The sequence below is a fragment of the Argiope bruennichi genome, chromosome 1 (assembly GCF_947563725.1).
Source record: "Argiope bruennichi chromosome 1, qqArgBrue1.1, whole genome shotgun sequence".
Classification (NCBI taxonomy): Eukaryota; Metazoa; Arthropoda; class Arachnida; order Araneae; family Araneidae; genus Argiope; species Argiope bruennichi.
Window position 1 is genome coordinate 143,328,640 of NC_079151.1, and position 24,176 is coordinate 143,352,815.

The 24,176-nt window shown below is 29.3% G+C and overlaps 1 protein-coding gene across 3 annotated transcripts in view; it reads left to right on the forward strand.

Annotated features, from left to right (window-relative positions):
• The window catches only part of LOC129987846 (toll-like receptor Tollo), a 307,447-nt gene extending 283,587 nt beyond the window's left edge, over positions 1 to 23,860 (forward strand). For all 3 annotated transcript variants that reach the window (XR_008785606.1, XR_008785608.1, XR_008785617.1), the window contains one exon: positions 23,540 to 23,860. The gene's annotated coding sequence lies outside the window, so the exon portion shown is untranslated. The remainder of the gene's footprint in view (positions 1 to 23,539) is intronic.
• The last annotated feature ends 316 nt before the right edge of the window (positions 23,861 to 24,176 follow it).

Below are 24,176 nucleotides of genomic sequence, written 5' to 3' on the forward strand. Positions count from 1 at the left end.
TATAAATCCTTTAAAATTTTTATAATATAATTTCAGGTTATTTTTCTTAAAAAAATTATAAAGTGACAATAATTTTAGAAAATGAGATTAAAAATAAATTTTACTTGCTGCTTATAAGACTTGCAAGATAGTTTTAGTGAAGTTGACATATTTTTAAAAATAAATTACGCATTAATAAAAAAGATATAAAATTATTTTTTCAATTAATCCCTAATTAGCCTTATCTATACTTTAAAACAATCATTTTTTTTGAAAAAGATTTATTTTAATGTTTAAAATATATAGCTTTAGAATAAATACTATTACTTAATGATCATAGTTTTTTTGGAAAATTCTATAAGCGGCTTATTATATTTAATACTTAGGGTAATAATAGATTTTAAGAAGTTAACATACTTAATTCATTATGCATTTGTGTGTGTAATAATTTTAAATTATTAAAAATGATTTTCTAATCATTCATACTCCGGCTTCACGATATCTTGAAGCATAAATATTTCGATACATTTGTTTTCCTGAGGCATTACTGAAATCATTCTATTATTACATCTTCCATTTTTCGAATTATCCGCTGGGCAAGATATTGAAATTGTTATTTTTTACAACATAATTACACTTTGCTTCAGCGAAAACTAAATTGCGAAAAATAGTATTTGGTTCCTAATTACATGGTTACGTCCAATTAAACTTAAATTTCAATATATATTTTGTTAATTACCATTAATTAATGCGATTTATTTTTTCTAAAAGCATGGAGTAAACATAAAATAATTTTCCCAAGTAAAACAGAAAAACAATTTAAGCTTTGTAAACTTTTAGCACAAATTAATAATCAGCTAACAATTTATACTCAAATAGTGATAATTGCTGACTTTGTCCTCTTCATTACCATCTTAATTCAGCATACTTCAGCAACCCAAGTAATCAATATATCGGAAAACAGAAAAAAAAGAAGATAATTTAAATGGAGTATCATTGCTGCAATTTTAAAAGCATTTTAACTCAGCAATAACGATAGAAAACACATCACATGCATATTGGCTCAGATCTTTTTTTTTACGAGCTTTTAATATGCATGTCATCCTCTGGATCGGCGAAAAATGAATATTTATTCTTTACGTAGCAGTTTACTGGGAAAACATGGTGTCGCCCGAAAAAAAAAGAAGGGAAAAAAAAAAAAAACCTTTTCGCAACTATCTGCAGTTAAAATGACTCGTAGGTTATTAAGTGCATTGCAAACTCGCAAATTGCAGCCAATTTCAATCGGTTTCAGTTAATCCGGAATTTGCGGCTCATTAGTGTTTTGTACTTCCGAAAAGATATATTTTTGACGGCATTCTTCATATCATTAGCGGACTTTTATCAGCACCGAACAGAAAAATGTTCATTAGTTGTTGACTGCCGTAGAGGTCTTTGAGAAGTTATTCGACTGAAAATATTTCCATATGAGTTCGCAGAAAAGGATCAGCACGACGAGTTGAGTGACGCGAATGTTCTAAGATTAATGAGCGCTATCTTCAGCTCGAAAGTCATAATAAAATGTGAGATTCTTTACTTTTTTGAGAGGGGGTTCCAAATAACTCGTTATTTTCTACTCTCATTCCAATGCGAAATGATTAAGCCTTTGAATCTCGTAAACAGAGTAAACAAGTCACAATTAGTTTTATTTGGTAACCAATTTGTTAGTTCCCAAGAAAATATTAATTTTCAATTTTCACATTAAAAGTAAATAATTTCTTGTAGCGTAAAAGTGGTTCGAAAATGCTTTGAAATTGAAAAAAAGGTATTTTAAATTGCGATTAATTTTCGAGGCAAAAATTTGTCTGAGTTAATTTTCTCGTGACACCATTAAAAATTTGAATGGCATCGTCCCTTTTAGTATATTTATTATTTATACACTTCGTTTTTTAAAGAGAGCGAAAACTTTCATTAAATTTTTGTAACAACACTTAATTTTCTAGTAATAATTAATATATATCATTTTGCTCGTATATCTATGAAATCTAAGCGTAATGAAGTTTTATATCAAAATGTGTTCATGTATAGAACAATTGGAAAAAATTATGATTATGTGAATTTATGAAATGTTCATTTATTACTCAATTTTGAAATCAATGAAAATGCCCAACTTTCAGAAGTTCTCTTTATCAAAAGTATACGTTACATATTTGTCAACATATGCATTAAAAAAGGGGGAAGAAGGGGGGGGGGGTGTGAGAAACATTCAGACAAAAGTTTTTTGCTTTCTGATATTTCAAATATAAATAAAGATAATTTTTTAAGAGTAAAGAAATTAGATACCTATGAACCTTAGATTTTTATGAACCTCCAATGTTTGAGTAACTAAGTTAATATATATATATATATATATTTTTGGAATTATCGAGTGTTATTTCAGAAAAGAAAATTTAACAAGTGGTCTGCGGCTCCAAATGCAAATCTCTATAAAATTGTGGGCAAAGGAAATCAGTCTGTTTGTCCGTATATATGTGAACAAGTTAAGTCAAAAATACAAGGAACTAGATGGGTAAAACCAACATATGCATTTTGTTATCTAAATTTAAGGTGTGTATGAAATTTGAACGCTATCACTTAAACGCAGCAGTTAATCCCCCCCCCCATTTTGACATATGATATTCCGTTTTATAATTTTTTAATTATTATTATTTGTGACACCTATAATTGTAAATTCTTGTTACATTTTGGAACAAATCTGCCAAGATGCATTGTTCTAAAATTCGCATTCGATTCTCCTTCGAAACGCACCTTATTGTAGATGTAAAAGATAATTTTGGAACAAATCGGCCAAGACACATGATTCCAAAATGTGCATTCGATTCTCTTTTAAAGCGCACAATATTGTAGATGTATAAGATAGATACAAATACTATACTCCCGCTTGTTTTAGATATTATAGAAATTGTTTATATTTTTCGTGACAATTAGTTACCTCTGTTTGATTTGTAAATCGGTTTATTAAGTCTTATTCTAAAATTATAATTACGAATTATTTACTTCTATCTTTCAAATTCTAAAAGAATATATATATATATATATATATATATATATATATATATATATATATATATATATATATATATATATATATATATATATATATATATATATATATATATTCCTTTTATTCCATCACCAATGATTCCATTAATTTTTTTCTTATGGAACAACAAAAAAAAAAAAAATGCTATGAATTTCATAACTTGAAGTAATTAAAAAAGTCGTTGGAATCGATATCATAATTGAACTTTTGCATTGTCTTGGAATTGGAAAATGACTTACAAATTTTGGATTTTCTAAAACTCGTCTTAATTTAGTTCATCACATTCGCTGTCCAATTCCAAATTTCCACTCGTTTATCGGCACATTTTTTTTATAAATATTTTTCTCTGTACCCCTTTTGATCTTAAATTACTTACCTATAAAACTTCGCTCATTAACTGTCTCTTACTATACTCAATCATTTCTTTTTGTTCTCCAGTTCTATTTTTAATTAGTTTAACCATCTTATTCTCTACACAGCACTATCACGGCGGCGGTGTGACTCCATTCATCACTTTCAATTCATTAAAGATAAATTAGGTAGCAAAAACTATTAATTCATAAGACGAGCCACTCCATCTTTTCTGCAATCTTCATTCACTCACTTATGATGAATCTTTTCATCAGACCCGGGACTTACTTTTATTTTCGTTCTCTAGATAACTAAATCATTTTTAATTGCGTGTGATAGCAGCGCCTTCTCTTCAATCATTCGCTTATACTTTTGCATGATTTTTCATTTCCATCGATTCTTTATTACATTCCTCCAATCATTTATTATATATATATATAAAAAATCTTATTTCGATCTCGTATCGTTTGTCTTCCCGTTCATTGTCGCTTCCCTAACTTTTTTTTTTTTTTTTTTAACCTTTCGTTTGTTTGAGAAATTACTTATGAAAGAGCATTTGCGCAAATTGCATTTTCAAATAATTCATTCTAACTATTGGCAATAATCATAATCATTCTAACTATTGGCAATAATTAAATTACTTTCTCTTCTTTGTTTCATCGTTTCTATAACGATTTTTAAGATTATTCGTAGATATTTACGTGATCATTCAAAACAATTTTACCGATTAACAATAGCTTTGTATTCCTTCTAAGGTCGGGTTTACTCTCGGCCAGTTATAAGACGGCCAGTAGGCAGCGTATGTGCAGAAAGGGACTGTTTCATGTTTGCCACAATTTCATAAGATAGATTCAGGCATTCCGTGCTTGGCTTTAAATTGCCGTTTAGGCGTCTCTGAATTTTTCACTAAGTATTGTATTAAAATGATGGATATTTACATGAAAGAAACATGGTAAAATAAAAACACAGGGCCAACATACCTAGATTTGGAAAACTATAGGAAAGAAAAGGGCGAATAAAATGAAAAAAACAACAACCATAACCTATCACCAAAAAGAACAAAAAGCAAAAAATGTTAGAATTAATCTATGATAAGTGATTAATTTTTTCACCGCGACAAGCCTCCCCCCCCCCCAATATTCTTCAAACGCATACGCAGTAAGAAAAACATACAATACAGCGGCATGTTGTTGTCGGGGCAAGTACTTGCCATGGACAGAACATAATTTTTCAGCCTTTCTACGCATGCGCTTCGTACTGCCCGTTTTATAACTGGCTGAGTGTAAACCCGGCATTATGACCGAAAAAAAATTGAGAAAGATACAGAAGAAAGTGAAAAGTTTTGTTTATGCTCTTAATAATTACCTTAATATTACTTTTCTTGGTCGGGGTGGGGGAACAGTATCCAAGTTGTTACATATTCGAGATATGTTTTAGACTCTGCCTTAATGTCTCTTTTGTGTGTGCTAAAGATAAACGTGAGGAATATTTCTTCTGATAGTTAACTTCCTTCGCATACAGTGACGAATCTAACTCGCGCATCCAGTTATTGAATTTTTAATTTTAAATCGACAATTAATTGAAATTATGAAGTAATTTCAAATGCAAAAATCATTTAAAAAAGTTTAAATATTCTAAGAGTATTTATATTATTACAGGAATTAAATACATAATAAATGTCTCCAATAAGAACGTGTCATCTAATTAGGATATGAATTAAATTTTTAGAGATAAAGGTGAAATTGATTATTTTACAGATGCTGCCCTCATAACTAAATAACACTTTTATGACGATTTTGAAAGAGTGAAAAAAATCTTTCACTCCTTGTCTTGCTCGAATCTTTCTTTCCATCTTAGTTTTCAAGGAAGTTGTAAATAATTTTTATCAGTGTTGCTGTTTTGAAGAAACCTGCATTATTTTCAGGAATTTACGTACTCTAAGGTTTACGTTTTATTTTACGATCTCGTTTTTAGTTTTAGTTATAATTGCGTCCCGTTTTAAAGCAATACTAGGGCTGTTTTTGAGACGGATCTCGTAATTTTGAACCACGGTCAGATGACGAGGACAACACCTGAACTGACAGACTCCCTCTCCAAATACAATTTAGTGAGTATGCTTTTCCATTGTGGTCTGAGGATTCGAGATCTGAAACCATAATCCACCATTATTATGTAAGCGGGTCTTGTATATCTCGAAATCCGTGGCTCTTCAGGTAATATAATGCGGAAGCTTAAAGAGGGGGCAGCCGTCTTTGTCATTTGATATTATTTCAAAATTACTAGATCCATGTCAAAACAGCCTTCGTGTTTCTTCAAAAGAAGTCAAAATAATTAAATTTCATAATTTATTATTTTAAAAATTTCTTTTGCTGCAATCAAACATTAAACAAATTTATTTCATCATTTTTTTAAATTTTAATTCTTAGTATTTCCTAACAAAAAAAAATTGGTAATTGTTGTCTCAGGAACAACATTCATCTATCTATATATGCAATGGTACTCTTTATCTAATTTAAATCTTATTTAATTTCCTACTTTTTATCTTAAATAAGCTCATATTATTTTATTTTTAAATTTTCCCTTATTTTCTAATCGAAATTTCACTTTTTTATTTAATTATTTTTAACTCGTGCTTTAAGAAATTATTAATACTTAAGTGTAAAAGTCCCTAACACCTACGACATAGTTTTCAAAGATACCTAAGATTCCTTTTTATTATATCGACACTTATCAAAGAATTCCCTAAAAGAAACTCTTAATATAAGCACTAAGTGAAAAAATTTCTCAGCTTTTTGTGCTCTGATGAGAACAGTGTTCCACCTTTTATCGTATACACCATGTCTTTCCGTGGAAAAATAAATAGAAGTGACAAAACTATGTCACACACACACACACACACGCGCGCACGCACACACACACATGATGCTTCAGTACATGAATTTTTATATATGCATAAGTATATTTATTAATAAAGATAACAATCTCATTATTTAAATGCTAGCCATTAATATTAAGACAAAAACAAAACAAAAAAGTTACAAAATAAACTTTTTTTAGTGGCATAAATATCAGAAGTATGAAAAATAACAGTACATAATAGTTATTAATGATGCTTAAATATTATCCTATAATTGTCTGTAATCAGAAAATTATTAAAATAATATCTTTTTCAGCGTATGAGCATTGAGTATTTTAATAATTGAGCTTTTATTTTAAACACACAAATGGCAAAAACTTGTTGAAAATATTAGTTTAAGTTTTAAAAGTTAACTGTTTCTTTTAAACGAGATTAAGTAGTTAAAATAAAGAGGATCATTTCTTCGAAAATAGCATTCATTTTTTTTGGGGGGGGGAGGCTAGGAAGCCCCGTAGCGTTATTGTTTGCTGAAGGAAATGTACTTAAAGTAATAAGTGATGCAGAATAAATAAATAAATAAGAGTTATGCATATTCTCTTCCAATATTGTTTTAAGGAAATGGCGTGGGTAAATTTCTTTAAAATTGTAAAGGATCGAGTGCATTATTTTTGTTACTGTTTGTCAATATGCTAGCAAATTGAGTTCTTGCGATAAAAAGAACCCTAAATACCTTAAATATTGGCTACATTATCCAATAAATGTAATATGGTTTAAATTGGTGTTTATTCAGTGCTGATAGGCGAATATACTAAATGCTGTTTATAGATATGCATATATTTTATACTTCTTTTGTGTCTCTTTTTATAGTAGGGACAATTTTGACAAATATTTGTGTTTTTAGGAAGCACATAATTATTTTCAGCACTACACGGTTTATTATTTGTTAACTTAGGTTGTGTAAACACATTTATAAATGGATATGGAGAATGATCAAGAAAGGGAAGAAGGCGGATCATGAAATTAATTTTTTTCAATTAAAATTAATAAAAGATTTTTTTTTATTTTTTTTTATGAAGAAACATTTTTGTTTGGATTTTTTTTTTTTTGTGTCAGCTGGTGAAAAACATAATAAATAAATTATTTCATTGGGCTAATTATCCAATTTTCCGGAATTAATTGAAAAAAGCGAATTCAAAGTAATTGTAAATATGCATGACTCATATTACTTTTGCGCTTCATAATAATCCTAAAACAAGATTCTTTAAACTTTCGTGTAAATGTGCTTGTGGAATGAAGTGAAAAAGTACAATGAAAAAGAATTAAAATTGAAATTCGGCCAAACGGTCATTCTTTCGTGCATGAAAACCTTTGACCTAGTAGATGTACTTAACAGTATAAAAGTTGTTGTTGTAATAATTCTCCGATAATTTACCCTTCAACTGCGGAAGGCTGGAGGTTCGAAACCAGATTTCTTCAAAAAACTGCCGTGTAAATGGTCTGGTGCGCTTTAAATGTGTCGGAACCAGATGTCTTTCTGCTATTGGAGTGCAGAAATTTGATTAGGAGCTAACCGGTTCTGTTGCCATCTGCGTCATCTGACCATTATTCAGAAGTACGAAGTCTATTTAAAAGCAGCTCTCGTATTGCTTCAGAATGGAACGTACATAAAATTAAACAAAGAAACCATTTATTTAAAGTTATAGGGCGAAGATATTTGGCAACTACTGTGCAAGTAAAATGGTTGTCGTTTTTTAGTCCATTCTCAATATATTAACATAATGATGTCTTTGACTAGCATATAATATCAAAAGAGAATCATTCGTTTGAAAAGGCAGGGATAGTAACATAATATAAAGAAATACTATAAGAGAGACATTCTTTCTGTAAACTTAAGTAATATTAAACAAAGTACGTACAGAAGGCAACTTCTAAAACAATGTAACCAGTTGAATCAAATCTACAACATTACTCTGCTTCTAAGTTTCGAACTCGAGCATAGAATTTCCTTAAAAATTTTTATGAATGAAATTTTTGAAAGTAAACTAATAATATTTTATATGCTGAAACTTATTCTTTTTTCTATGTCAGTCAGCTCATATTATTGAAAAAAGAGGGGATTCAAGCACAGACCGAGAATAATATGTCTATAAATTGTGAAGCGGTGTATAGTGTAAAACATCTTGTTTTTGCTCCAAAGAAACTGATTTTAAAACATAATCGAAAACTGAACTCAAATTCAAAAATTAAATATAAATATATGTTTGTTTGAAGAATCTAATTAGTAAAAAACCTATTAGATTTCAGAAAATTATCGAAAACTAAGATAAATAGAAGTTTAATTTATTTTTATAATTCCTATTGGGTAATTTGCTATTATTTTTTTAAACTTTTTGTAAAACATATATATGTTATTGTATATATAATAAACTAATAATTACGTATAAATACGGGAAATTATTCATAATTACCACTAAACTTATAGGTGAATATGAATAATTACTGGTAATTATACATAATCACTAAACTCAGTAGTATTGATATGTACCATAACATATACATATTGATACAACTTTATAAAATGTTTAATATACTATTGTTGAAAATAACTGCAATTTTTGCTGCTTAAAAAACTACTTACAGTGGCAAGAAGAAATGTGAAATTAAAGCTGCCGATGATTTTGGTGTTATTTTTGTTGCATACCGAGACGATAACAAACACTCGAGTTTTGCCAGTATCAAATCCTCTGTGTTATTTTTAGAGCTGCGAAAAGATTATATTTTTTACCGTCTGCGATGCATAATGCATAGTAATAATGGTTGTTTTACTGCAGAAAATCTTTGCGCTCACCATATTGATTTTTAAATTACCCCAAGGGAGCCGATTTGTGCTGATGTGACGCTTTCTTTCGAATCAAAGCATTAAACTCGCTTTTGCGTGTGGGTTTTCTAACTATCGTAATCATTTTAACATTTTTTCCCCTGAATGAAAATATCAAAAATGCTTAAACAGAATGTTTCATGTATAATGAGTGGGTCTGTGTTGTCAGCGTGTTAGCTTTGTGCTTATCATCAACGTGGGCAGAATCTAATTTCGGCAACGCTATTCAAAAATAACGCTTAAATGGCATCAAACACAGCGTGGTGTATCCGGCGTTATGACACATATCGCTTTCGAATACTTCAATGACACGTTCAGAATAGAAAAAAGAAGGAAAGGAGGAGAAAAAGAAGGAACGCTGACAAGAAATTTCCATCTTTGTAAACTTGCGAGCATCACTCTCGTCTTGCTTCTTATAATGGGACGATTCATTTATGTCTTCTGTTATGCGAAGTATACAAATAGATAGATTTAATTGTCAAAAAAATTCGATCTCGAAATTTTGCTGTATCTTCACGTTACATATATATATAAATTTTAAATCTTGAATTAGCCCATATTGTTTTATTCTAAAATTTTCTTTCATTTCCTCATCTATATTTTTGTATAATTATTTTCAATACATGCTCTAAAAAATTGCTGACTCTGTCATTCTCATGCTTCAAACGAAGAGATAAAAATCCCTAACTCCCGCGGCATTTCTATCTATTCTTTCACGGCAAAGATATCCAAGATTCCCTTTCCTAAATCGACACATCGTCCAAGAAATCCCAATAAGAAACTCTCAATAAAAAACAGTGAGAGAAAAATTTCATTTTCTTTACTCTTGTCCAGTGTAAACGGCCGTGTTTAATCGGTCATCCCCGCGTGCGAATTATACCTTTCCATGAGGGAGGGGGGATGAATTCCAAATTTGCCTCCTTATCTGCAAATTTATGTTACACACACACACATACACATATAGAAAGAAGGAAATATGTTCATATCATATCGTGTGTGAGTGTTGTATATATATATATATAGACACACACGTTTCTTTTATCATTTGAATTGCAGATCTATTTCAAATTCTTCAAAAAAGTGACAGTCTATCTGTCTGCATATTTACGTGCATTTGAACACAATAACTAAGAAGCACAATGATGTTTAGGAATTCATATTAAAAATTTTTGAATCTCATGATTTGGATCCAATCGAAGAAAATCCAGAAATCCAGAATTCAAACTCCGGTTTTCTTTCTTACATTATGAAGTGCAAAGCATTCTATTATGTTAATTTAGGAATAAACGAACATTTTAATTTTATACTTATAATCAGTGTGGGCTGAATCTAATTTCAGCATTAACATCCAAAAATAACCTTTAAATTATGTCTGATGTAGCGCGACATTATGACACATATCGCTTTCGGATCCTTCAACTATGACACAAGCAGCTGAAGAAAAAGTTGACGAGACATTTTCTTTTCAATAAAGCTTCACACATTTTCTGTTTGCTTCCCAAAATGAGATAATTATTTTTTTTCTCCCCATTGTCATGGTTACGAGTAGATGGAAATTTTATATTCAGCTTATTCAGGATAAGGTTTGCCCTAGCTTTTACACGAAATTAATTCTTCTTTTCCACGAAGAAGTGTTTTGTTTGTTACAGAATTCGAGAAGCGTTCACGTCTTATGAAAGCTAATGAAAATAATTTGCTTTCAACAAGGAGCTTGTATGTCTGCAAACACAAGTTTTTCTTAGCTTAAATATATTAGGAAAAGATTCAGTTTCGCTAAAATACATTTTAAAATACTCTTTGGAAGAGTTTAAGTCTAATATTTTTCTTGAAAATAATCTTAACTCTCATTTTGTATTTTTATCGAAGAGTATAATACAAAATAATATTTGCTTCGGGGGGACTTTAATATGTTCTAGGAATTTACAATGTAGTGGTTAAGGTTTCTAAGCTGTACTGGTATACTGCCTGAATACACAAATAACTAATTTAATAATCTTTTGAATAACTAGATTTGCGTGTATAAACTCACTTCTCTTGTGAGATGACTAGTGATGAGCAATAAATTTTTTTATAGCATATAATATATTTGCGTTCATAGAAACTGTACAATTACTAATTAATATTCAGTGCTGGTTTAAACTAATGTTTCTCTTATATTATAATATTAACATTTTCAAAAATGTATATTATTACATGCATACTATTTATTCACTTTCATTTCTTTCATTAAGTCCGAAACTTTGATACAGATTTGCAGTTTTGACATGAAGACTGCTATCAAAATTTCATTTATATAGTTTTATCTGTTTTTGTATTATCGTATTTCCGTACGCAAAAACAGACAGCTCGATTACATTTTTCCAGCCGATAGGTGCTCAAAAATTTAATATTGCTAGCCATTTCAGATGGTTAATTTCTAACTTCGTCGCAAATTTCATTTAATATAAAGTACCCTCATGCAGCTTTAAAATATATATTGAATGTAACAAAATGAATACAACTGTCTGCACTATTGTATTCAATATAAAAATACTTATAATCATAATTCTGGAATTATTTTGTCCGCCTGCTGGTGTGGTGATTAAGTTGGAAAGGGGAGTGCCGGCTCAGGTGTCGTCCTCGTCATTTGAATGCGGTTCAAAATTACTGCTTTAAACGGAATTGCTGCTTTAAAACGGAATGTTAATTAACAAACTAAGCTAAACTGGTATTATTTTAGCATGACTTTTACACTGAGCATAAACTCATTAAATTACATCGATGTAATGACAGTAATTGAGTAAAATTGATAACCCTCTGTAAAATAGATTGAATAAATTGAGCTGGAATTATAGTAGCCTTTCATCTTTTGAAAGGTATATATTTCAATGGTCGAATAATGAATTCAGAACAGTATTATATTGCTGATACAGTATCAGATGCAGTATATTTTAAATAAATGATACTCTTTCATTAATTGCTCATAAATAATGCTAAATATTTTACTCATCAAAAGAACAGAAAGCATCTATGCAAACTCTGCAATTTCAAAATAGAGATGATTCTGAATAATAATAAATGTTACGCGCAATGAGGGATAAGTTTTGATGCAAACTTTAATTAAATTTATTGAAGCTCAATCTCATGATATAGGACATAATATATAACATAACTGAAATTTTAAATCGCATGGATAAGTTGTAAATAATTATTTTAAGAATTTTATGCATTAGATGATCATCTACTGCGAAAAAAAAAAAGAATTAAAACTTAACAAAAGTTCAATAATTACTATGTTATTTTAAAGAGTCCACACTAAGAATGACGAAAAATCAAACCTCAATAAATCGTTTTTATGCTCCATAGTTAAACAATCCTTAGAATTCATTTTCACGCACTATTAAACATTTTAATTTTTAAGGTAAAGAGCGCGGCAAGATTTAAATCCCATTAATCCCCGATGCCAATTTTTTTCCAAAATATCGGTGGAATTTCATTTCATTTATCGTAATATTAAGCAAACGCTTTTTTTTTTTAATATTTTACTTCGTCGTAGTTTTTATGAGGCAAAATAATTCAGCAGCTGTGCTTCGTCTCATGAATTTTTCATATTTCTTAATAGATTTCAAAGAAATAACTTTACTTAAGTTATAAAAAAGTTGTTCATAAAAATATAAAGAACTTAAAGGTTCGGTTGCATAGGAGAGATTTGGCTTCTTTTCTGACGTTTCTCATTTCCAGCGTATGAAATTATTAAGGACATTTGTTTTCAATGCATTTGATTTCCAGTTGCTTCTCTATTTTATCAATATTATTGAGTAAATATTTTTGTACTGAATTTTTGTGCAATTATTTTAAAGTTTATTCAGTTATATTATTTAATAAGGCAATATTGTGAATACAAATATTCATAATTAATCATACAATTTTACATTATGAATTATCACCATTTTGGTGAGGACTCAAAAATGAGGTAAACGCAGTTTCATAATTTTGTTATAAAATTTAATAAATGGACATATGCTATAATATATATATATATATATTACATTTTGATAAAAAGTGATTATATTACCTTTAAAAAGTAGTATATTACATTTTGATAAAAAGTAAGTTTGAGGATATTCACAAGCAAATGTTGTTTTAATAACATCATTTCAAACACTTGAGTTTGACTGAACTATCTAAAATTAGGCATCATAATCTTTTAATGTTTTGTAATGTAATCATTAATGTTATGCCATTATTATTTTCAAACTACTTTTTAAACTGTTTTTGATTATTTTTATTTTAACAAAATGAAATACAATTACTTTAAGGATATAATTAAGAGAATTTCTTAGAATATTTTATTTGCATCTTATATAAATCTACAATGTAATGAATTGCGACAGACAAAAAAAAATTAAATATTTATCAGAATATCAAAATAGTGTCTGGAAGCTCTTATTTAATGTGTATCCATCTCGAGATCACTTCCAGACAAATGTCTATGTTTATGACTGTCGCTAAGGAAACAGGTTACTGTAGGAAGAATTCATTTCGTATAGGTCGAAATTCATTCAAATTTCTTACATTGGCACGTTTAGGACGATATTTGGTATTATTACATTTAATTTTTTAAAACGAATTCAAAAAATAACTCACTAACCAGAAAATTATTTGAATACTTGGAATATTGAAAATATCTGATATTCTTATCATATGTATACAAAGAACAATGCAAATCAAAAAGAAAAACTGAATAATTATTTAGTATTTAGTAATAATTTTTAGTACAATATATGACATTAAAAGATATTAACCATTAACCAAAATAGGTTGTAAATAATATTAACTATTATTTGAATAACATTTTAAATGATTTTGGTTTTATTATCACGGTAATGCGTTTTGTAAATCTTTTCTTGCTAATCGAGTTGTTTACAACACGAGTTAAATTGCTGCTGAAAATAATTACCACATCAATTAGCAAAAAAACATTGTTTTCAGCTTGCATATTTTCTTTAATTTTAAGACACAGAAAATAAACGATAGTGTTAATTACCTTTATAAAAAAATTCTTAAAATTACTTTAAATGCCTAAAGTATTCTCCCTCTCTTTCTTTTATTATTTTTTTGAACAAGAAGTCGGTATCACTTAGATTGATCTTCATTAAGTGCTGCAAAAGCCCAAAAAAGTAACAAACTGCGCTCAGAACTTTGTTTGATATCGACAAAGTGAATGTGAAATTTTAATGCGAATGAGAGTCCCAAAGAGACCAATTACATAGGGCGAGACCAATTATAAGTGTTATCGCAAGTAATTCCCTAGAGTCTTGTGAAAGCACCTAAGTAGTATAATTATTGTCTCGTTTCATAAGTAATGATCCTGATTTAAGTTTATAGAGCTGGAAAAATGCCATTCTATCCTGGCATGCCCTATTCATCTCTTAATTAAGATTCTCATTGTTTTATCGTGTACCTTTTCTTAAAAAGATGTGCATTCTGATACAATGTGGTGGTGGTCTTTGAAAAGATCATGTCTTCTACGCTGCATTCATTCAAGTGTAACACAACTGGTTCCATTTCTAGAACCTAATTATTTTCTGATATGAATTTTTTTCTTCTTTAATCACGTGCTTTGAAATCATTTACAACGATGGACATTTTCTGCTTTCTTCAAATTAAGATTATATGCGAACAAAGAGGTAAAGTAAATATATTTTATTTAGGGGAGATTTAATCTTCTATGCGCTGATGAGTAACAATAGCAAATTTTTAATCTTCAGTTGAAAAATAACTAAAATAATTACGCTTTCAAGAAGTTTCTTCTTTCTTCAAACAAATTCTTTTTAATATTGATTAATGAGATAAAGTAATTTATATAGAAAAAAAAAGTCATTATCTAAAATCGTTTGACCTCTAAGTCTTGATATTTAATTCTTTTAAGCATTTTCCTGAAAAAGATTAATTCAAATACTGGTTTGTTTTTTCTTATTGATTTTGGAATTTTCATATTCCAAAATAGATTCTTAATCAATTAAGTTCATGCAATATTAATTGAATTAAATTTAGAAGAAATTTTTAAGAAATTATAGTTTTCAAAGTAGATATCTCTGTTATAGAAAATAAACAATCCTCTTCTGCTTTCAATAAATTCACTAAAACATTCTTATCTTTTTCTTTGATGCGTTAACCCCTTAACCGGTACGCCATACATGCACGATTTATCTTATTTTACCTCTTTTAAACAATAATTAAGCTGATCTTAATTGTTATAATGCTTACAAAAATTACATAGAATAAATAAAACTTCAAGTATTCCATATAAATTCTCAATTGAATCAAAACGATAAAACATTCCCAAAATTGATGACTTCATAGTAAAGAAAATAAATCAGTGAAGGGGTTAAATATGCATATTTGATCAATTGATTTTGAGAAACATTGATACTAATCCTCAATATGGCAAACTTCAAGATCTTCAACAAACTTTTAAATTAGGACTAATTTTAATGAACCCAAAAAAACTAATTAAAAATACAATAATTTAATTAAAAAAATATTATTTCAAAATTATAATGTGTAGTGAATTAGACGAAGCGGTTTTTTTTTATATACACTTCTTACTATGTGTTACAGAGTTTTGGATATCTTTGCAATCCATAATATATACATTCAATCCTCAGCATAATCTTCAGTGAACTTCTAAATTAGGACAGATTTCATTACCCCCACCCCAAAAAAACCTAATTAAAAGTACAAGAATTCAACTTAAAAATTATGATTTCAAAATTATAACTTTTAGTGAATTAGGGGAAACATTTTTTTTTTATATACTTCTTACTATGTGTTACAAAGTGTTGGATATCTTTGCTATCCATAATACGTACATTCAATCCTCGGCATAATCTTCAGTGAACTTTTAAATTAGTACGAATTTCAATAAAGCCCACAATAAACCTAATTAAAAGTACAAGAATTCAACTTAAAAAAATTATTATTTCACAATTATAAATTTTAGTGAATTAGGCGAAGCAATTTTTTATTTACACTTTTTACAGAGTGTTGAATATCTTTGCTATTTTTAATACATACATTCAGTCCTTGGCATGCTCTTATTTATTTTGTAAGATATAAAAAAAAAATGAAAACATAATGCATAGATACATTTTTACTCCGGCTTCGCTATTCTCAAACACTTCGTTCACTCTACCAACATTTCGTACTAATGAATATTTACGATAGCATTTTCAGTTAATGAATATTAACGATTATTTATACCATCCGCGTGCCTTCTAACAAGGGCAAAGTTTCTTGTTAAAGGAAGAAAAATATTCTCATTCTTGCATATTTCTCACCTGACTCACTCTAACATGAACATCCTTTTCCCATCGATTTATATATAATCACTTCATTTTTGTGTATTCGACAAGCTACAGATCAAGTATTTATTCAAAACACAAAATGAAAGGAATTCATTTTTTTGTATCTTGTGACGTGCTAGATTCCTCGAATTCCTCCGTTCAAATTTTCGGCTTTTTAATCGTATTAAATGGGTGTTACCTTCTACATTTTCGAATGTCTTGTATTTATTTTCAGTTTTATTTCCTCCGTTACTTTGCTTTTCTGCTTCTGCAGTTTTATTTACTACATTTTCCCAAATAAGAATGATCGGTAATGAAACGACAAACTGTTGATAATTTATCTTTTTATTCACTAATTAATATTTTAACAGCTAATTAATCTTCCTAATAGCTTCGTGGGATTTCTGACGGTAATGTTTCAGTGAATGAATACATTTGTGGAATTACTTTGTATTGCAGATGCACAACATAAAAGATATTGGCTTTTTTTTTTTTCTTGCATTTCATAGCGAAATGCTTCATATTTCCCCCAACCAAAATCTCGGTTATTTATTCGTATTCAATATTATCTCCCGTAGTTTCATAGGCTTCGCGATAAAATGTATTTTTACCAATATAGTGTGTTTCTAATTATGCAATTTATTCAATCGAGTCTGAGCTGAGTTTCCTCACATAACTATGCTCATTCGCTTCCTTTAATGAAAGCAGATAACTGATATTAATTAATTTATTAGCTAATTAATATTTTAGCAGCTAATTAATCTTTCTGATAGCTTCTTAGAATTTCTTACAGCCAATAACTGTTCATTCAACGAATACATCTGTTGAAGTAAGATGCAGTTGTTCGTTGTTTCACTTTGCTAATTTATTCTCTGATAACATGTTTTATTCATAGCATTCATTCATTAACAGTGTCCACATTAATCCTTATAGAGCACGCTCTCTGGAAAAGGTACCCATTAACAGATTATCAATAGCATTTCAAAGCGATTACTAAGAATTGACTCATCTGTGTGTATTGATTAAATTGTGAATGGCAAATCTTCTCTATATATGCCTGTAATTTCAATTAAACTATCTGGATAAGTTAATTCCTGTCTCTAATTGGCCTAGCCTTGCGCTAAAGGAAGGCCTAATTCAGTATCTTGGTAAACAGTCATTCGATTGACCTTTTAATCTTATTGACATTTTAACTCATTTTTCTCTGTAATTAAAAAATACAATATTCCTTTGATTGCTTGTTGCAGAATGAAGATTTCAATTACTTATTAATACAGTTGAAATTTTATAAGCGTTGATTTATCAGATATTGACATGTATTACGATTATGGTATTATTATTGAAACGTATAATTATTGCGTATATATATATATAAACTGTACGAATTTTCATAATTCTTTTAATCGTTTATAATTAAAGTGTCAATCTGTAATTATTTGTTTATTTTTTTAACTGCAGAGAATTTTTAAAGAAAATATTGGAACGGAGGAAACAACATATTCGAATCGCTCATCTTACTTAGTACTTAAAAAAATATTTAATGAATAATCCATCTGAGAATGCAAAGTGCAATTGAATTACTTTACATTGAAATCTGCTATTAAATTAAGTTTTTATTTATTCGTCTATATTCCTATTGAGTTGCTTCTGGTAGTTAAATATTTAGGCTTCTCGCTAATAAGAATTTAGAAGTTCTTGGTACTAAAGTTATTGTTTCTGTTTCTTTTAGTTTTTTTTTTTTTTTTTTTTTTTGAAGCATATAATTCTTCGTTGAATTTTATATTGAGCGTACTCTATTATTTGATATCTTTTGATTAAATATATTCTTAGTTCAGTTTTAATATATGTAAAATAAAAGCAGTTAGATATTAATACTTGTTGGTAAACGGATGAAGAAGAATCCTTTCTTGTCCACAACGAAAGACAAAAAAATAAAAAAATAATAAAACCTGGCGATGACTGGCACGAAATCAATATTCTTTCCCTACGTAGAATTTCGAACATTCTATACCAATCTTCTCATCAAACTAATTACATCTTCTTCTCTTTTTACGTTTATTGATTCATACTATCGATTGAATTTTATATGTATAATAAATGCCCTTCGTTGATATATGTTCTTGTCTTTTCAAAAATAAAAAAAATAAAAAAAGGTTTTTCAATCCTCTCCTAATCTAGAAATCTCGCGTAGCTTCTTGAATCCAGAATCTTTCCTTTTGAGCCGAATGGTATTAAGTGTATTACTTTTTCTATATTTTTTTAATACCTTTGTCCCCGCACTTCGCCCTTCTGCTTTGTAGCGCTTTCCTATGATTTAATCTCCCGCGATGATATTTACATTCCTTTCTCCAACAAGAAGCTTGTGAGGTCCGCTTGTTGCAGAAGGGGAAAACGTGGAAAGGGTGGGATGAAAGTTACAAAAGGAATGTCGTCTGTGAGTGGATTGTGAAGTGCAGGTGCTCTCTCATTATCATCAATCGACAATAACACTCTGGACGTTCGTTTGGAGTGCTATTGTCAGCCAAGAAGGAAGGCCCCCTGCATGCCGCCCTTTGCTTTTGATTTAATCCGATTTATCATACTTATCAATTCGGTGCCCCTTTGTGTGAATGTTGAGTTGGAAGACATTCATAATCAGAGTGGAAATACAGTCGTGTTCTGAAGCGACCGAGAAGAACAATTTTTCCCCTCGGTTGTTTTCTCTTGATTAGAAAGTTGATTATTTCAGAGATTCTGCGAGTTCCGTTATGTCAATGCGTGTGAGATTCTCGAGGATTCTTGGCTCAGCTAGTTTTTTGAAAGCGGTATTTCGTCGTGATTTGGGAAAAGATGAGATGAGGATTTTGAGTTTGTTTAATATCGATGTGATGCATAGAAATCGGGACCTCTCTCACATTCTTTTATTTCAATTGGGAGGTTTATTTAGATGAAAAATTTGGATACGAAGTCATTCATATGTTCTGTTATCTTTAAGTTGACAAATATTTTTATCTGAATACTGGAAATCTATTTCATTTTTAATCCCAACATAAGATTGGTAATGATTTGCAATAATCAGTAAGATTGGTAATTCTTTTGAAAGCAGCATTTCGCTGTGCTTAAGAAAAGACAAAGCGATGTCTTTGATGGTTTTATTTGAAACTGCTCTGATGCATAGAAAACAGGAAATGATCACTATTGTTTTTAACACAATCGATAAGTTGATTTGGATGAGTAAAGTCATTTTGTTTTTTTCTGTCATAAGAAAGATAAACATTATTCTTATCTGAATACTGCAAGGTTATTTAGTTTTTACTTTGGTGAGGAACAAGTTTGATAATTTTACATCATAGAATTGTGGATATAACTGACTCTTTTTAAAAATCCATGTTGAATGTAACATTATTTAATCATTATAAAGGTGGTACGGGAGTTATGTATAATGCAGAAAGCTGCAAAAGTACTATGACTTTGTATTTTTCTGTAAAAATACTCAAAATCCTATTTTTGTGAAAAAATGCAATTGTTTTCCCTTCATTTTGATGAATTGTAGTGAGATTTTCATTACTTTTGGAATGTTTTTATTTAACCACGAATTAATTGAATACTACTATACAAGTGAGAACAAATACCATTTTATGCATTTGGACTTCAATATTGAAATTTCTTAAAGTATCAATTTTCTATGTAAATTTATGAATCCCAATCTATTGCGTAGCAGATTATTTATATAAATCAATAACGGGACATAAGAATAATATAACATAAGAATTTTTCTGTAATGATCCTATAGAGAAATTATTAATTATAATAATTATTGTAGTAATTAGGAAAATGCCCGCTTTAGAGATAAGTCCTAATTGCATCACAACATTTTTTTTTTTCATGTTTAAAAAAGTTTTTACGTAACCTAAATTAATTGCCTTTAAAGGGCTCATACATTTCTGTCACAAACACATTTTGTTATATTTGTAACATATTATTTTTTTATTCGTTCTTAAGGGTATATTTAAAAAAAATATCTTTGGTAGACAGTAAAAAATAAAAATCAAAAGAAAAGAAAAAATTAGTTAACGCGTTCATAAATGTTATATCTATTTCAAAAAGAAAAAAAAAAAAATGCGTTTCAATATTATTATCTGGATACAATACAGACTGCACTTTGTTTAAAATAATAATAAAAAAAACATTATAACAGAGATGATTTATTAACTCATTTTATTATTATTATTATTCCTCTTTTAGCTATATAGTGACTTTATTTCCATATTTTTAAAAGTAGTATTGGTCATTTTTTTAATGTGCCAATAGATAGTAAATTATTTTGTTGATGCTGCCATGGAAACGGCTGATTCAACGATGAAAATTTCAGACGTATATGATTAAATTCTATGTAAGAAACGATATTTCAATTTAAGTTATGTTTCTTTTTACAAGAAATTTATAAAATTTTGATGAGTGCTTGAAACATTTTAAAAATTACTATTGCTAAATCTTTCGTTGCAACATATTAATATATATTAATGCTGTTTTCAAATTTTAATTAAATTGCTTATAATTAGTATACTTATTTATTAGTCAAATTTCTTATAATTTATAGCATTCCCTAAAATGCAATGGATGTTGCAATATTTTTTTTCTCATTCTGAAAAATACCACCTAACAAAATTGATTTTTTTTTCTCCTTTTAAATCAGAAAGAGCGCGGAGCAAAAACAAAACCCCAAAACTTTAGAATTCAATATGTGTTTCGAAATGTTCCTTTTCATTGGTTTCCCATGTTATGAGACCCGGAGTAATTTTTCCCAGGAATTCGATTGCCACACAAATAAAAATACTGAGCAATAAACAAACTTATAAATAACAAAAGAGTCGCTGCATTTCTAGTTGATGACTTTTATCCGAATCAAAAAGAAATACAACACACATACACACACAAAATAAAAAATAAAAAAAAAGTAGGGGGGAAGGAAATCCTAAACGTACATGAAATGGGTGGAAAAAATATACTAACCGAACAACCAGGTCTCACTGGCTTCCAAAATGAAAATTGGAGAAAAAAAAGTCCCGCTACCACCTTTACCCCTCCACCCCTTTTTTTCTTTCGAACGGAAAACGTTCTGGAACCATCTAATAAAATATTAGAACACCGCTCATGATATCGATAAAATGCCGAGTGGAATGAAATCCAATTATTCGTCCGTCAGAGCAGAGCCCGATTAAATGCATCAGGTTCAAAGATCCAAATTGAAAAGATGACAAACACGTGTTTAATAGCTCCTTGAGAATTGTTCCAGCTTTCCGCTTGCGTGTAATTTCATTATTTTGGATTCCTGACTTTTCCACGTGGGCTCGAAATTTAATTTGTTTTTGTCCTCCCCCTCCCCTCCCTTCCTTCCGTTCCCGGCCCGTGAGAATTTAAGGTCACGTGGAGCTTACGGTAACAGGCAGACGTGCTTGAATCGGGTTCTGACGGAGATGACGAATCTCGTCTTCGTCGTGTGTTGGGTGGAACTCATGCGCGTTCAACAGCATCATATAAGTGAATTTGAAACATAAATGAATAATAAATGACTGAGAAATGTGCTGCGTTAAAATGTGTTAATTACTTAGCTTTATTAAGTGGAGTTTTGAATATTTCATCTTTTTTTTTTATGAATTATTATTCAGTTGTGTGCTCGTATTCTTATTTTATTGGTCGGTTTTGATTTTCTATAAGTTTGAATATCTTCCTAACAATTGACAAAAATTCGTTAATGCGTCAATTCGTTAAAAATTTTTCGTTGATCTTCTTTTTATGCATTAGTCTTCATTTGTGTGTTAGAATTCTTCTTTTATTGGTCGGTTTTGATTTTCTGTTAGTTTGAATATTTTCCGAACGATTGACAAAAATTCGTTAATGTGATAATTGGTTACGAATATTTTATTAGTTCTCCAGTTTTTCATATGGTATCTATTTTTGTCAGACCAGAAAAGGAATTACTGTACTTGTTATCTATTTTTGCGCATTGTGCGCGGTAGGCTATGGAACGTAATCTTTTTTTCTATTGTAAGAGATACAAAGAATTTAAAAATTCGTATGCAGCGGTATGTTGATTGCTTACCACATAAACTAAAATTCATTCATTATTTCTTGTTTTGAACTCTAGTCATTTTTTTATATCTTGAAAGTTGTTTTATAGCCATCAGTAGGCCACTTTTAAATTAATTCGGCATTTCACTTTCATAAATTTCTGTATTTTATTATCAAATAGAGCGGAACTTTTAAGAATAATCAATATTAACCAGAGAAACTATTTTGATTAAATTCCATATTATATTGAATTGATGATTAAATTTAAAATAATATAAATACATTAATATAAGCGAAAGAATGGGTTGCTAAACACGTCTGTAGTGAGTGACATCTGAAACTATTATAGCATGATTGATTGTTCATGTAAGTACCCTTAAAGTGAAAGAGAGTGAACGCTTCAGAAATGTAAGTCGTTCCCCTTTTAAAATCGATAATTTGTTTCTCAAATTGCCGAATATTCGTATATAAAGCTAAATTTTATTCTGATTTATTAAGTAAATTCAAATGCATTATCATGGGGGCCAGAAGAAGGGGGAAGGTCAACAAACGTCTAAACACTGCGAATCGCGTTTTAGGAACCGAACCACTAGCGAGCCATTTCATATTCAGAACATTACATTTTTCAAGAAGCGAACTGCACCTGTTCTACTGAAAAAAGTTTTATGTGCAAAAAGATATTTTTTCGTAAAATAAAAAGCATTTATTATTAATATAATTTTTTAAAATATATTAATTTGTAGTTTAATAGAAATGTTAAACTCATACCACACGTTGCTTCTATAAGTTTGAGAATTTTGTATCATCATATTCAAAGCTCTTTATCTTTTAATGACATATCTCATATTTTGTTAATTTTTATCATATTTTGTTTCACTTTGTTAATGGTTATAACATAAAATATGTGAAAGCTTAAAAATGTGGTCAAATATCTTGTCAAAAGAGATAAAACTGCGCTGAAAAATATGAAATAGTTGTCAAATATTTATACGAAACTTCTTTTTTCTTTTCAGATAAAAAGAACTGACCAGGTTTCATTCTTGGAAAATGAGATTGGATTTTCCTCCATTTGTGTACTCGTGGCTATCACAGCTGGACTAGCCGCGCCTTTCTGTTTTGCATTCTGAAACTTTTTGTTCCTTCTGCAGACCTCTATGGATGTCAACCCTGAGCCACAGGCCGTGTGAAAACTTGTATTCGACATAGTATATTATCGGTAAAATACAACATGCATAGAGAAAATCTATAGACTATTTATCATAGGAACTGTCTGTGTATTATAAAAGTGCGTATTATGAGACTTTTGTTTTATATACAAAATATGATCAATAAAATACTGCTAAAAATAAAGAGTGTTGTGTTTCCTTTCCTTTTATTTTTATTTTGTTTATTTAGTGTCGAATATAGGGGACATTTCCCTAACGAAATATTTCTGCTCTGTTCCTGAACGCATACCTGTTTGCAAAATATTGAAGATTCTAAGCAAGAAAAATCAGGAAACAGTTTTTTTGACTAGTCATCCATTTATTCACATCGAGCCACTTCTTATTTTTACACAATTTCCGATAGGCAATTCCATATCACGGTTACAAATATTTCTTCAAGACAATAAAATTATTTTCTTGATAAACTATTAATTTCACAAGAAAC